Source organism: Pristis pectinata, chromosome 24 (genome assembly GCF_009764475.1).
Source record: "Pristis pectinata isolate sPriPec2 chromosome 24, sPriPec2.1.pri, whole genome shotgun sequence".
NCBI lineage: Eukaryota > Metazoa > Chordata > Chondrichthyes > Rhinopristiformes > Pristidae > Pristis > Pristis pectinata.
This window is the reverse complement of record NC_067428.1, coordinates 6,661,957-6,676,290: the sequence shown is the minus strand read 5'-3', so window position 1 is coordinate 6,676,290 and position 14,334 is coordinate 6,661,957. Positions and strand designations below refer to the sequence as shown.

General features: G+C 38.8%; 1 protein-coding gene across 6 annotated transcripts in view; it reads right to left on the bottom strand.

The window, feature by feature from the left end:
* The window catches only part of LOC127582375 (lysine-specific demethylase 4B-like), a 252,246-nt gene extending 239,691 nt beyond the window's left edge, over positions 1–12,555 (bottom strand). For 3 of the 6 annotated variants that reach the window (XM_052037552.1, XM_052037558.1, XM_052037559.1), the window contains exon 1: positions 12,437–12,532. The gene's annotated coding sequence lies outside the window, so the exon portion shown is untranslated. Of the gene's footprint in view, positions 1–12,436 lie in introns of all 6 variants that reach the window. The other 3 variants (XM_052037556.1, XM_052037555.1, XM_052037553.1) reach the window with 3 other exon arrangements.
* Between the last annotated feature and the right edge of the window lie 1,779 nt (positions 12,556–14,334).

Below are 14,334 nucleotides of genomic sequence, written 5' to 3'. Positions count from 1 at the left end.
ATACTTGGAGTATTGTGTAGTTTTCATCTCCTCATTTAAGGAAAATATACATGCCCTAGAGACAGCTTAGCAAAAGTTCACTAAATTGAATCATGAGATGAGGGCAGTCTTATGAACAAAGATTGAGCAGAATGCGCTACAGGCAGAAAGCGCGGGAAAATCTTACTGAGATGTATAATATTTTGTTGTGGCTCGACAGGCACATGTAAGGATGTTTTCTCTTGTGGAGGAGTCTAGAATTAGTGATCATACTCTCCGGATAGGATTTGTCTACTTGAGACTGATACAAGGAGGAATACCCCAGAGAGTTCTGGATGCCAAGTCATTAAGTATGTCAGTGACTGACAGATTTTTGGACAATGGCCATCAAGGCTTATGGGGACAGGAAAATGGAATACAGACCAAATATCAGATATGCCTTGATCTTACTTAATGCCAGCAGAGGCTCAAAGGACTACACGCCAATTGCTGCTTCTGTTCCTTCTCAGTGCAATTTTTCAATGCAATTCACTTGGGACTACTGATTAATTTTAACTTGCTGAATAATCTTTATTTGCACAAAGTGTATTGCAGAGTGTTAGAGCTTTGAGGCCAGCTTCAAAAGTCCAAATAAGTGACTAATGGACAAAAGATTTAAAAATTTACAATGTACAATTCATGAAAAATTAAAGCTATTTAAATAAGTACCCAATTCCACTAATTTTAAGTGCTGTCAGGTCTCACAGGAAAAATAAACAGCACTGCCTTTCGAAAATCAAAATAAGTGGCTGAGTCTTAAAATAGCCCCAGGCACCACCAAGAGCCAAAAGCAGCATGATGGTAATGTATCAGAAGCTTCACCCCTTATGTTTCAAAGTGACTGCAGAGTGAATGACTGGGCAACACAGTCCTACCATCCTGCCTTTAATTAAAATAAGCCCAATAAATGCAACCTAAAATCTAAAAAAAAATTAAAGCAACTTTTAAAAACAGATCCATATCATTTCAGGACTAGGCAGCACTTTAAAACTAGGTGAGTATTTCCAATACTTCTTGTTTCTTTTATCCTCCTGTTTAAATCACTCAATAGCCTCACTCTCCCCTTTTCCACAACCTTCTCTAGGCCTACAACCATCTCCCATTGTACCGTCCACATTCCTACACCTGATCTTTGGCAGCTTTGCCTTTAATGGCCAATGTCCAAGTCAATCAATCCAACATGAAATGTTTTCATCGCAATCATCCCACCTTTTTAAACCTAACTTTGTCCACACAACCTAACCTCTCCAATTCTAACTCAGTATCTAAGTTTTCATCATTCCTGTGATTAGTTCACCTTATAAGGAAACATATAAATGCATATAGTTTTTCTGAGATTTACAAATGACAATGAAATAATTTTCATCCCCCTGAAGTCTACTTGATTTAAATACTGGCTGTTCAAGAGGTGAGGTAGCAATATACTACTGAAATGCATCATCACCCCAGAAATAAGTGCAAATAAGAACTACATGTTACATGAAAGGGTGAGCAGCTTCAAGTTTCTGGGCGTCAACATCTCAGAGGATCTATCCTGGGCCCAATACATTGATGCAATCACGATGAAGGCACGCCAGCAGCTCTACTTCATTACGAGTTTGAAGAGGTTTGGTGTGTCACCAAAGACTCTTACTAATTTCTATAGATGTACAGTGGAGAACATTCCTACTAGTTGCATTACAGCCTGGTATGGAGCCTCCAATGTACATGATCACAAAAGGCTGCAGAGGGTTTTAAACTCAGCCACCTCCATCACGGGCACAACCCTCCCCACCATCAATGACATCTTCAAGAGGCAGTGCCTGAAGGCGACGGCATCCATCATTAAGGACCCTCACCATCCAGAACACGCTCTCTTCTCATTCATCAGGGAGGAAGTACAGGAGCCTGAAGACCCAAACTCAATTATTCAGGAACAGCTTCTTCCTCTCTGCCATCAGATTTCCGAACGATCCATGAACCCGTGAGCACTACCTCATTATTCCTTTTTTTTGCATTATTTATTTTTGTAATTTATAGATTCTTATGTCTTTGTACTGCTGCTGCAAAACAACAAACTTCACATCATATGTCAGTGATAATAAATCTGATTCTGACCTCATATACATACAGGATTGCCATTACATATAATTTAACCATGGATTTTTTAAGAAAACAATAATGTATGCATCCAAAACGTTAAAGAATGTATCCAGTTTCCACTGCAATTTGTTACGCAATGGAAAAGACTGAGAGGGTTGTTTATTCAATGTATTGTCCTACATGTGTGAAATTTCAGTTACTAATGAAAATATAAGAATGCTGGCTTAGTTTAACCACCAAGCTCCAGAATTTATTAAAAATCATCTTGAAAAGTTTGACAACAAGGCTGCAAAACCACAAGACATCAGAGATTACGAAAAAAGCACAGGCTAGCAGCAAGATCCACCTGCTTACCAGTATGATGGGAATGAGTACGTGAAATATGCAAACTATCTGAAAGCGGAAAGTAAATTCTTTGAATCATAGTCATCCTAGATTAACCACCACAACAACTATGACCTCCCAATGGAACAGACTTATCTATCGTACAGATGACATTCCCAAATTCCCTTTTCTATTAAAAGCTGTTAATTTTATGTATTAGTTCTAATCCCAAAAATATAACTGCAAGAAGTTGCATTGCAAACTATGTAATCAACAATGACACCTCACTGCAGTACTACAGGAGAGCTGCTCTATCAGTACTGCTGTCTTACAGATGAGACTTTAAACAAAGATTCATTATACCTCATTCACATGGATGTAAATGAGACAATAGCACTTCATCCAGTTTTTAAGCATTTGTCCCAACATACTTAAAAACAACGTTCTCTGGTCATTCCTCACTCCTGTTATTAGTCCTGCTGTGTATAAATTGATTCCAGATTATTTCAGAACGTAATTACTAAACAATATAGAACAGAACAGAAAATTGCACTAAAAGAAAAACAATTCTGCATTTATCACATCAGTGACATTTAAAAACAAAATAATATACAAGGAAGAGAGAGGAAGGTGAATCTCGAAAACAAAACGTCAAATTTAAACCACGTCAGTATAACTATTCCTTAAACTAAAGAGGTAGAGAAAAAATACAGTTCATTAGTCTCAAGTCCCAGTCAATTAAAACAGCAGAACGCAAGAAAAAATGAGGAGATCCTCCAAGAGACAAGAGTTTATGAAGTTCGCACCACACTCAGGTATCCAGGTTTCTGGCCCATTCCACGTCAAAGATCAAACTGAAAACAAAATGTATTAGAATGTAGGCTGACAAAGCTAAACAAAGCAGAAGGATGCAGCTTCCTGCAGCTGATTTGTGAATAAGACAACAACATGAAATGTGCAAATACGAAGTGAAAAAATTTACTTCTACCCAAAGGAAATCACTTTCAAGAAACATATGATAGAACTAGATGAATTTTCAGATAATCAGTTTCCTCTTCTAGCACAATCAAATACAGTTTGACCAAAGATGTACAGGTTAGGAAGTTGTGGGCATGCTATGTTGGCTCCGGAAGCGTGGCGACACTTGCGGGCTGCCCCCAGAACACTACACAAAAAAAAAGATGCATTTCAGTGTGTTTCGATGTACATGTGACTAATAAAGATACCTTAACTCCTTTTTGTTGGGATATAGTTCTATGGTTGCCTAAGCGAGTTATTATTTAACATGCAGGAGCTCAGACAGCAAATATTTATAGCAAATGGTTTTTAAAAAAAAACAAATTATAACACCCCAAATTCTACTCAGAAAAATCCAGTTTGATTTTTATTCATTCATAAAACTCCATGCCAGTAATGAAAGACAACCATGCCCATGCAAAATTTACATTTTCATATATCCAGCTTTAAAAATGCCACAAGGATTTTAAAATACATGGCTAAGTAATCAACAAATCCCATTTGTTTGTGGGATGCCCTGGTCAGTGGCACAATGAAGATGATCCAGTCAACAGTATTGAATTTTAATGATTTTGAGCGTGCATGTGGTGTTGTTATAACTGATTTCAATTTAGTTGAGACTAAAGGTGCACAATCTTGCCAAATATTAATGAAAACAAAAAATACACCCCAACAACCAAAAATGAAAAGGCAACTCTTGGGGCATTCTACACAGAGCAAGCTGCAAGAAAAATGGCCACATTACTGCTGCCTGAGTGCCATTGTTTAAGAGAGGTATTGGCCACAACACCAGAAAACTTCTTTTGGAATAGTCTTCTTTAACATCCACTTGAACTACTATAGCAGGAAGATTAAGAATTATCTGATGGTCAGCATATTTGACAATTCAGGAATCCCTACTGCATCCTTTCAATGGTATTACTATGAACCCAAAAATACGTTTAGAGTACTATCATTAAGCAAAGCTTAAATAAGAATCTATTGACCCATCATATAAGGCTTCAGACACTTCTTGAAGAGTGTCTGCTCCCTGTTAGTGAGTTAACCAATTCTGATTTTCCATTTTTACACTGACTGAAAATCACCGACAGCATTGTACAGAACAAGACAACACGTTACAGACTCAAATCAGTTCATTTAAATCAGTACAAAGTTTTCAACCCCCTGATGACCTAATACCAAGTATGACAAAACATTAAATTTATTCATTGACACACAATGAACGACATATCAGTTTCCGAGACAGCAAAGATAAAATGCCTATCCTATTTTCAAATCCACCTGCATGTTTTGCACTCTGAGAAAGATTAGTTGCCACATGCAAAAAAATGTTCAATATTCTTCATTAGTGCAATAAGTACTTAAACTCCAAGGCAAAGCCCTTTAGAATTAGTTATAGCATTAAAAATTAGTCACGTTCTGCATAACATTTCACATGGCCCCTGGCAAAGCCTCTTAAGTTTCAACAGCAACACTGCTTTCGACTAGAAAATGCTGTTTGCTGCAGATTCCGCACAGAATCTCAATGGGATATTTATGCAAAATGCAAATAATTCTTTTGGAACTTAACGTTATGCAATCTAAAATTTCATGTTGCGACTACACAGGATTTTTCATAACTTGGAAGAATGTGTAATCTAACTTGTTTGACCTATGCTGTATAATCCACCAAGTAGGTAGCAAATAAGCCAAGTCATGAAAATATAAATTAAATAATTATGGTGGCCAAATACTTTCAAAGCATAAAATCTTTTTTTAAAAGCAAACTTTAGTTACTGCAAGGAGGGCTTTTGTGGCTGTATATAGGTACACCACTACACCTGGTCAATATGAAGCTTTAATTCCTTATCAGATAATCACATTTTGCAGCTGCTGTAACAAATGGATCAATTTTACATACTATTTGCACTTTGTAAACATCTTCCATTCACTGGAGGATCACTGTCCCAATAATCACGCTGCTTTCATTGGAAATGTTGCCAATTTCTGTCTGCTTAAGTTGTACAGACACTTTAATCACACAAATAGATTTTGCTTGCTTCCCTATTTACCTAGTAAATAACCTAAACCCTGCAATAACTCCCACTATGACTCCATTCATTGACTGACACAGAGCTATCAACAAGCACTGCAATATTTTGCTTTCCTCTCAGTTTACACCCATCAGAAATCAGCAATTTCACAGATATCAGAAGTCTTCTTGTCCAAGATTATAGGTACACACATGAAACTACTCAAACGTGCAGGGAGTGGGTATAAAAGCCCAACAGGGACAGTGATCCAGCATAGTTCACAAGTCAAAGATAGTAATAGATTAAAGAAAAAAAAGCATATAACATTGCCAAAAACAGCAGTAAGTCCAAGGAATGGAAAAATTCCAGAATGCAGGAAAGAGTGAAAAATTAATAAGAAGTAGAGAGTAATCCAATGAGACACATAAAAACGGATGTGCAAAAAGGAAAAAAAATGAACATAAATTAACGTTGAACCCTTCTAGACTGAGGCAGCAGACATTACATTAAGAAATGGTAGAGAAATTAAACAAATATTTTCTTCATGGACCAAGGAAACCAGTTAGAAATATTGGAGAACAACAAGTCAAGAGCAAAAAATCAAAAAAACTAAAGATACTGGAAATCTAAAATTAAAACAGAAGATGCTAGAAACACTCAGCAGGTCAGGCCGCACCTGTTGGAAGAGCAATAGGGTTGACGCTTCAAGGTGGAAGACTCTTCGTCAAATGACCAGAATAGAACTTCAACTCCAGTTCTCTTCCCAGTAGCCTTCTGACCTGCTGTGTACTTCCAGCATTTTCTATTTTTATTTCAGTTCAAGAGCAAATAGGAGCTTAAAGAAATTAACATTAATAGGGGAAAAAAATGGAGAAATGAACAGAATTGAAAGCAGATAAATCCTTAGGATCTGCCAACTTGTATCCCAAGGCTTTGAAAGAGCAGCTATGGAGATGGTAGATGCACTGATTGCCATCTTCCAAAATTCCGCACATTCCAGAATGATTTAAGATTGGAAGGTAGCAAATATAATCCCACTATTTAAGAAAGTCTTTTTTTAGGCAGTCCTTTCAGATCAAGAATGACTTGCTTCCACTCCAGTTTGGAAGACCAAGATGACTAACGAGGACAACATGGGGGCAGGTGGTGCCAGATGGGGTGGGCAGTTTGAGAGATGGCGTGTTCTTTCCACTGCATATGTAAGAGTTGTGTGCGCTCCCAAAGCATGGACTTGAGGTTCTCAATGCTATCCAAATGTTTCTTCTCCACTTTGAGAAATCATGGGCTAGCAATTACCAAGAGTCAGTAGGGATGCTGTATTTCTTCGGGGATGAGTTTTCGCAATACAGAATAGGGAAGAAATTAAGCAGGTCAAATAAAAGCAGTATTTTGCATTTATGTTTTGCATTAAATTCAATGACTCAAAAACATCAATGTACCACTTATAATATGAACTATAAGTAAAAGTTTATATATAAAGTTTGTAAATAAGAGCCCAAAATAAACTACATGTTAACGAGGTTAACAACTTGTTCACAATGTTTTAAATAAATAAAGCACACAAAGAGAAAACGTTTAGGGAAAACACTCCCAGACAGGGGAAAACATGCAAACCTATCCCAAAACAAATTACCTCACAAAATCTCTTTAAAATTTCATAACATTTCAAAATTAAAACTTTCACTGAAACTTCACTGCATCAAGATAGAAACTGGGAAGAACTTAAAAATTTTGTATAAATTGAAGAAGGATGTGGAATTCTGAAAGATGGCAAATTAAAGATATTGCTTATTTTTGGGACCAAGACCAATCTTATACAACTCCTTGGGTTACGAAGACCTGATCTAAGGACACCCCATACATACAAGCAAGCAGGATGGATTTGCTGGCTGCTGCAGGGGTCTTCTGCCGGGTGGGAGAGGTACATTTACACGTGCCTTCTCTCTGCACCCTACCCCACTCCCTGAGCCACAACAATTGGGAACTGGGTCAGGGAATGTTGACCAGACTCACTCACTGAGTTCAGTGAGGCCAGCTGGCAGCCGCTCTTCCTGTGCCTGCTCACTCTCTAGTTACAGCTATTTCTGTGCTCCTCTCCCACATGCTGCTTTTGTACATCGTCACGAATGGTGACAAGGAGTCATACAGGAATGAAATAGGTCAGCTAGTTGAGTGGTGTCACAACAACAACCTTGCACTCAACATCAGCAAAACCAAAGAACTGATTGTGACTTTAGACAGAGGAAGTCAGGCGAACAAGCACCAGTCCTCAGCGAAGGATCTGCGGTGGAAAGAGTGAGCAGCTTCAAGTTCCTGGGTGTGAACATCTCAGAGGATCTATGCTGGGCCCAGCACATAGATGCAACCATGATGGCAGCATGCCAGCGTCTCTATTTTCTTATAAGTTTAAGGAGATTCGGCAGGTCATCGAAGACTCTGACAAACTTCTCCAGATGTACAGTGGAAAGCATTCTGAGTGGTTGCATCACAGTCTCCAGTGCACAGGAACACAAGAGACTACAGAGGATGGTGGACTCAGCCAGTTCCATCAGAGGTAAACCTCTCCCCACCATCGAGGACAGCCATCATTAAGGACTCCCACCATCCTGGCCATGCCCTCTTCATCAGGCAGGAGGTAAGGAAGACCCACAGCTCAAGGTTCAGCAACAGCATTTTCCCCCCCAACCGATGCCATCTGGTTCTTGAACTGACCTGAAAAACCCTAATACTACCTCGGACTATATTTCTTTTCTCTATCCCTCAGCTTGTACTAATGTCATTATGTTTGTTTTGTTTATTTTGTTGTAGGTTATGTATAATTTATGTTAATTTAAGTTTACGTTAACTTATGTTTGTCATGTTTGCAAAGTGCTGTGCTGCTGCTGCAAAAAGCTCATTTTCATGGCATTTATACCACCGGTATGTATGCCCATGGCAATAAACTTGAACATTTCCAACTCACAAAAAATTTGGATTACGAACAGTTCTCAGGAACGGAACCCTGTTGTAACCTGGGAGAGTCTGTATATTCCAACTTTCTTGTATTCAAAATTCAAGAATATTACACCAGACACAGAAAGTCATTTCACCTAATAGGTGAAAGGGTAAGCAAAAATATTGGTGCTTCTGGGTTTGACATTCCTTGAAGACACAACCACGTTATCAACTATTCCAGAACATCGACCTGGATATGTTCACATTTTGTCCATAAATGAAAACAAAAGACAAACCTACTGTGATTATGACCTTGGAACCCAAGCAATGGATCAAGCAGTAAATCAACGCATTCTATTGTCCTTTAACTGAGGAATAGCAAAACTACAGAACTGAACATGACATTGACATCTAATTCCTGAACATACTGCCACATGCTTATTGGCAATCAACCAACTGATAAACTTAAATAAATGTTTGAAATAAAGTCTTCTTGCAAGAACAGTATACAAATTAAACATAATTATGTTTGGCTCCTTTTCCCACTGTCCTGTCTATACCATCTATCTACTAGTTCAATAAAGGACATATTTGCTTACAAGATAGACTCACGTTATCGACCTTTCCCCAACTGAAATGAATTTATCAAGCGTGTACACCAGAAGATAATTAGTGCCTGCAGGCCTCGGGTATACCATGGTAACTAATGTCCATTCCCCTTGGGTAGAAGTACTGTCCCATACATAACATCTGCATATAGCATTGGTATCTAAATTACTGCATACAATCCGACACTTAAAATTTCAATTGATTTCACTAAATCTTTCAGTGTGCAAAATGCATTGCAGTTCATTCGAGATCAGTCCACACAGATACAGTAACACAATGATTAAATGAAAAAATATTATATCCCCGTGATGAAATTAATTTATAATGAACAAAGTCTGTTAACATATAACAAAGTCTGTTCATATACATCAATAATTGGCCAAAATATCAACAGTGAAACTATGTCTCATGCCTTATTTCTTCTTCACTAAAAGTGACAATAGTTGTTGTATCCATTGAAACTCGCTTATATGATGTTATGTACCTGTGATGCTGCTGCAAGTAAGTTTTTCATTGCACCTGTGCACACACGTACTTGTGCAGATGACAATAAAGTCGACTTTGACTCTAACCCAAATATCCAGCAAACCCAACTATTCATTCTTCAGTAGTGAACCAGTCAAGAAATGCTTCTCATTGTTGAATATACAGTATTGCCTCTGATGCTGTCAATTAGCTCAAATCACTCACACGCTTCCATATTTAATACCCAAAGCCAAAAAAAGGGCTTTACTCTTATGCATACTAGGTAAAGTCCAATCTCAGTTTTTCTCAGGTCCAAGCAGAATTGTATGTAGCAGACTAAGTTCAGCTGTTCATTGCCAGATCTGGTAGGATAACAAATATTAACTAGGATCTGCTCTCCTCTGCAGAAACTGTTCACTACTCCACATGTATTACAACAGCACTAAAACCTGATAACTCTAAGTTTGGCTGCTTTCACATTTCACATTGTCTTCAAGAATCTCAACTCCAGAATTTTTTTCATTTTTCACTCTCTCCACAGACCTTAAAGTTTGTACTTTTGAAGAAACTATCCTAATACCTACTCTGACAAAATCAATGTGTGTCAGATTATAGTTCTGTGAAAGTCAGAGCATGGAAACAGGCCCCCGATCCACCAAGTCCACGTCAAAACAGTTTTCTATGTTTTCAAGTAATAAAGGCTTTATATAAATGCAAATTGGAGGATATTGCACTGAGCTTCAATACTCACAGATCAGAATCTTCAGATGGGGCCAAAAGATAACAAATTAGAAATAGGAATCTTGGTCATTTTTTTACATCTCTCCAACCATTACCATAGCACCCCTACCACTGGCATTCTAGCCAAGATCAGCAAACTCAACCTAGACAAGAAACAGATCTGGTGGTACTTCAGTCCAAATGGCTGACTGTAACTAGGTAACTCCCTAACCTATATTAAAAGGAATTAAGTCACCATGTTTGATCAGAAGTTTTGATCAAAGCCAAAGAGCTGACAAAAATGGCTCTGGTAGGTTAAACAAAAAAAAACTTTGCATCTTTTGAACATGTAGCAAGGAATAAAGAATATTAACACAAAAGCAAAGATCAAGCTGCAATATACAACCATAGTTCATGCAGAATCCAATATCAATGGAAATTAATTATCTAGACATTAAGTTAATTAGCTAACCAACCACAATGGCAAGTGCCAACATTTCCCTGGAGTACAAAGCTGGGGCTGAGCAGAGCAGTAGATATCAGCAAGAAAAAAATCTGGTGCAAGCAACACTACCTCCAGTACTCCACTGATCTTCCCTTCCCCTTAACAATTAACATCAGATAGGAAAAATAGCTACTACTTCTAAATGCAATCTGATACCTGCAATTAAAATGTACACCGTGACCTAGAACAACCTTGCCTCCTATTTTCTATCTGTTATTGTTGCACCCCATTGCCCCACTTCAATGAAATGAAAAAAAAATCAGTGCCAGATACAAATCAATTCTCCACTTCACAGTATATGATTTCTGTTGTTTTATCACTAGCCACAAATGTAAAAAAGAATTCTATCGAGCTTAAACAGACAAATACTCTACAGCAATAAAATGCATTTTATTGCTCTACTGTGTTTCTTGGATTATATTCTTAATTTATTGCTTCTATTGTTCTCAACTGTACCAAAGCATTAAAGGGCTTTAAAGTGCTTGGCTCATAAGCTTGTAATGACAACACCTGTAATTGTATGACCAATCAGTTCACGTGGCCATTACCATATTGTACTGAAACCCTGACGACAATGATGCTAGGATAACCAACCATGAAAGTAACAGGAAAACAAGCTTCAGAAGTATCTTTATTGACATACACATTTAACCTCCAACCCATTTTGACCTCACAGCATATTTGGATTTTTTTTACTTTAGTTGGTCAATTTGCAACATGCACTATTAAACACTAACTCACAATCTGTTAATTAGCTAACCTACATTCCATTTGAGCCACTTAAGAATGAGACTCCACACTGAGTAACCTATCCATTTTTTTCCCAATCCAGGAGATCAGAGTGGAGCTTGAATCCTTCTGGAAGGAAACAAGCTTGATGAAATTGACATGCAACTTACATGCACAATTTTAAACACTAAATCAATTGAAATGGAGGCTGGTATTTTTGCCCCCTCATTACTTTCTGACAAACAAATGCTTATTTCATTCATGTTATTAATTTCACAACTCTTACCACCAGAAATTCTAATCCTCATTCATTTCAATCCTCACTCTACATCTTCCCAAAGTTCATGCCACTCATCTACACTCCCCTTTTTTAAAAATTTTATCCTGTGATGAATTTATAACTATCAATAGCTCAATCAAATCACACACAACAAAAGAAAATCAAAATTGTAGAGTAGCTTCAAAATTTGGTTGCAATGGTGATGAGAAGGAAGACCAGGTCTTTTTTTTTGTTAAAACATCACCTGCACCAGTCAGGAGTAAAAGAAAAAGTTGAAGACAAGGATAAACTACTGGACTTGAGGGGAGGGGGGGGAGGGGAGGGGGGAAGGGTCGTGGTCAAAACGAAAAGCCGTATTTTCTCCATGTCAATGGACTTGGTCTATCTTAGCTCTATTTTCTTTGTTTTTCCTCGGTTGCTGGTTGGCACCGAGTTGATAACAATAAGGAGGGAATGGGGGGGGAGGGCAATTTGTGAGAAACTGAAATGCAAATAATGATAGCAATGATGTGGCTAAGCAAGTTGAAAGGTGTGGAGGAGTTGTCCCCCCCCCCCCCCCCCCACTGACAGTTGGTGGCACACGCAACTGCCTGGCTCCGACTGACCCACACTCTTCACAAGCTCCCTCTCTAGGCCTAACCTCTACCTGCCTCTCGCCTCCAAACTGATTGCGGCTCGTTTAAACGGCCCTGGCCGCGCATCTCAGAGGATAAAGGGTAGTTACGGCCAGCCATTACTCACCGACTGACCACTAACTCCTGCAGCGAACCGCTCGAACACGGGAGGGGGAACGAGCACCAAAGCTCAAAAGACATTAAGCGAAAACTCCGAGGCAACCCAGTCTGCTGTCATCAAACGGCCGCCTCTCTTCATTGGCCGCTCAAGATTGATTGACACGGACGGTCGACGAGTAGCGCCACGCGATTGGGTGGACGCGCCGTCCATCTCCGGCGCCCGCCCACCCTGCGGAGAGCTTCCGGCGCCGTTTGGTTGCAAAGTGCAGATACGTGAGAAATGAAGCAGTAGCGAGGCTGTCAAACCAGTCCGCTCTGCAAAAGTAGTACCGCAGATATACTTGGCGCTTTGTTCACACTGCTGTGATTTTTTTATAGTACAATCTATATATTGCATTATATTTGAATATACCCACGTTCTTTTTTTTTTACAGGAAAGGTTTTGCAATATTCACGTTTAATAAAGAATGCAGGAGCCCACACTTTTGCATTATACCAGGAGCAAAGTTCCTCCCCCAGCCGCCTGCAATTGGAAGAGTCATTGCTACCGCTAAGAAAAATTGCGATGATACGTTTCTCATTCCACCCACCATCTAACCCGACTCATTGCTTCAATCCTCGACAGGTTTTCGGGCCGGGGGGGGGGGGGGGGGGGGGGTAAGAGCTCGAAGGAGAATTGTACATGAAGCTGCATAATTAACTGCTAGTAAAGTTACACATCATGCATTGCCATCAATTTTAACGAATGCAGTTCAAAGCTCAACCTACAAATTATGGGGAGACATTGTAACTACAATGAATTACGAAACGTCAACGGGCTTACCATGAAACTGCTTTTAATAAAGTATACTGTTTTATTGTTCAAAATATTTGTCAAAATAAATATTTCGTTCTGGGGCGCAATATTAAGATGACACTTTAACTAGTAAAGTGTGTAATCATAACCAGGGTATTTAATGTTATGCGCTCATTAATGGGGAAAAAACAAGAAAGAAGCCGTCTGTATTTTATGAAAAATTACCAGCCCCAAGCGTATTTAACAGGCAATTTTTGTTCATCTCACAACTATGTTAAAACTAAGAAGCTGGGTTAGCCAATGTGAACTACATTCCTGTCAATCTCCCTCCCATCCACCTACCAAATGAAATAAGCAGATGGGCCTTTTGTTGACACTACTGCCAGTTAATAGGCACTATTTATCGTATATTTTGATCTAAGTGATAATTAAATGTTACTTGAGCTATTCTTTAGCATGTTCACCACTATCTTTTCCCGGGAGGTGAGGGGGGGGGGGGGGGGAGAGAGTGTGTGAAAGAGGAGGGGGGGGGGGTGAGTGAAACAGGAGGGTGGTGGGGAAAGAGGGTGAAAGAGAGAAAGAGGGAGAACTAGAAAGAATTCTTTAGATCGTGCAAACCCTTGAAACCGTGGCAGTCTCAAAAGATTTCAGTGTCAATCTACAGGTTCAGAGAATAACCAGGTCAGCAGAAAGATGACCATGACGGCTAGAATATGAGGTAGAAATTAAACAAACAATCCTTGGGATTAATGCTTGGTTGAACTAAGGCTACATCTTCCACAACATCAAATCCAAGGCCCAATTTTGATGAACTGCACCTCCTACTATTACCATGAGATGTAAATATTGGTCAACTATATTCAAACACTACTGTTGAAACAATCTGTAAAATCCATATTAATTTAGCCCACCTACCTGCCCTTTTTGACTTTTAAATTTCTCCACACTGCAAGTTCTTCCAAATTCACTAAGTGATTGTGACTTTTTATTAATGTTTTTTGGTATGGTTTCCAACATATTTCATTTGTTTACCTGATGTTCTTAATACTTGAAGGAATTGATCCAAATATAGCATAGTTTACACACCAGGTAAAAGGTGAAGCACTGAA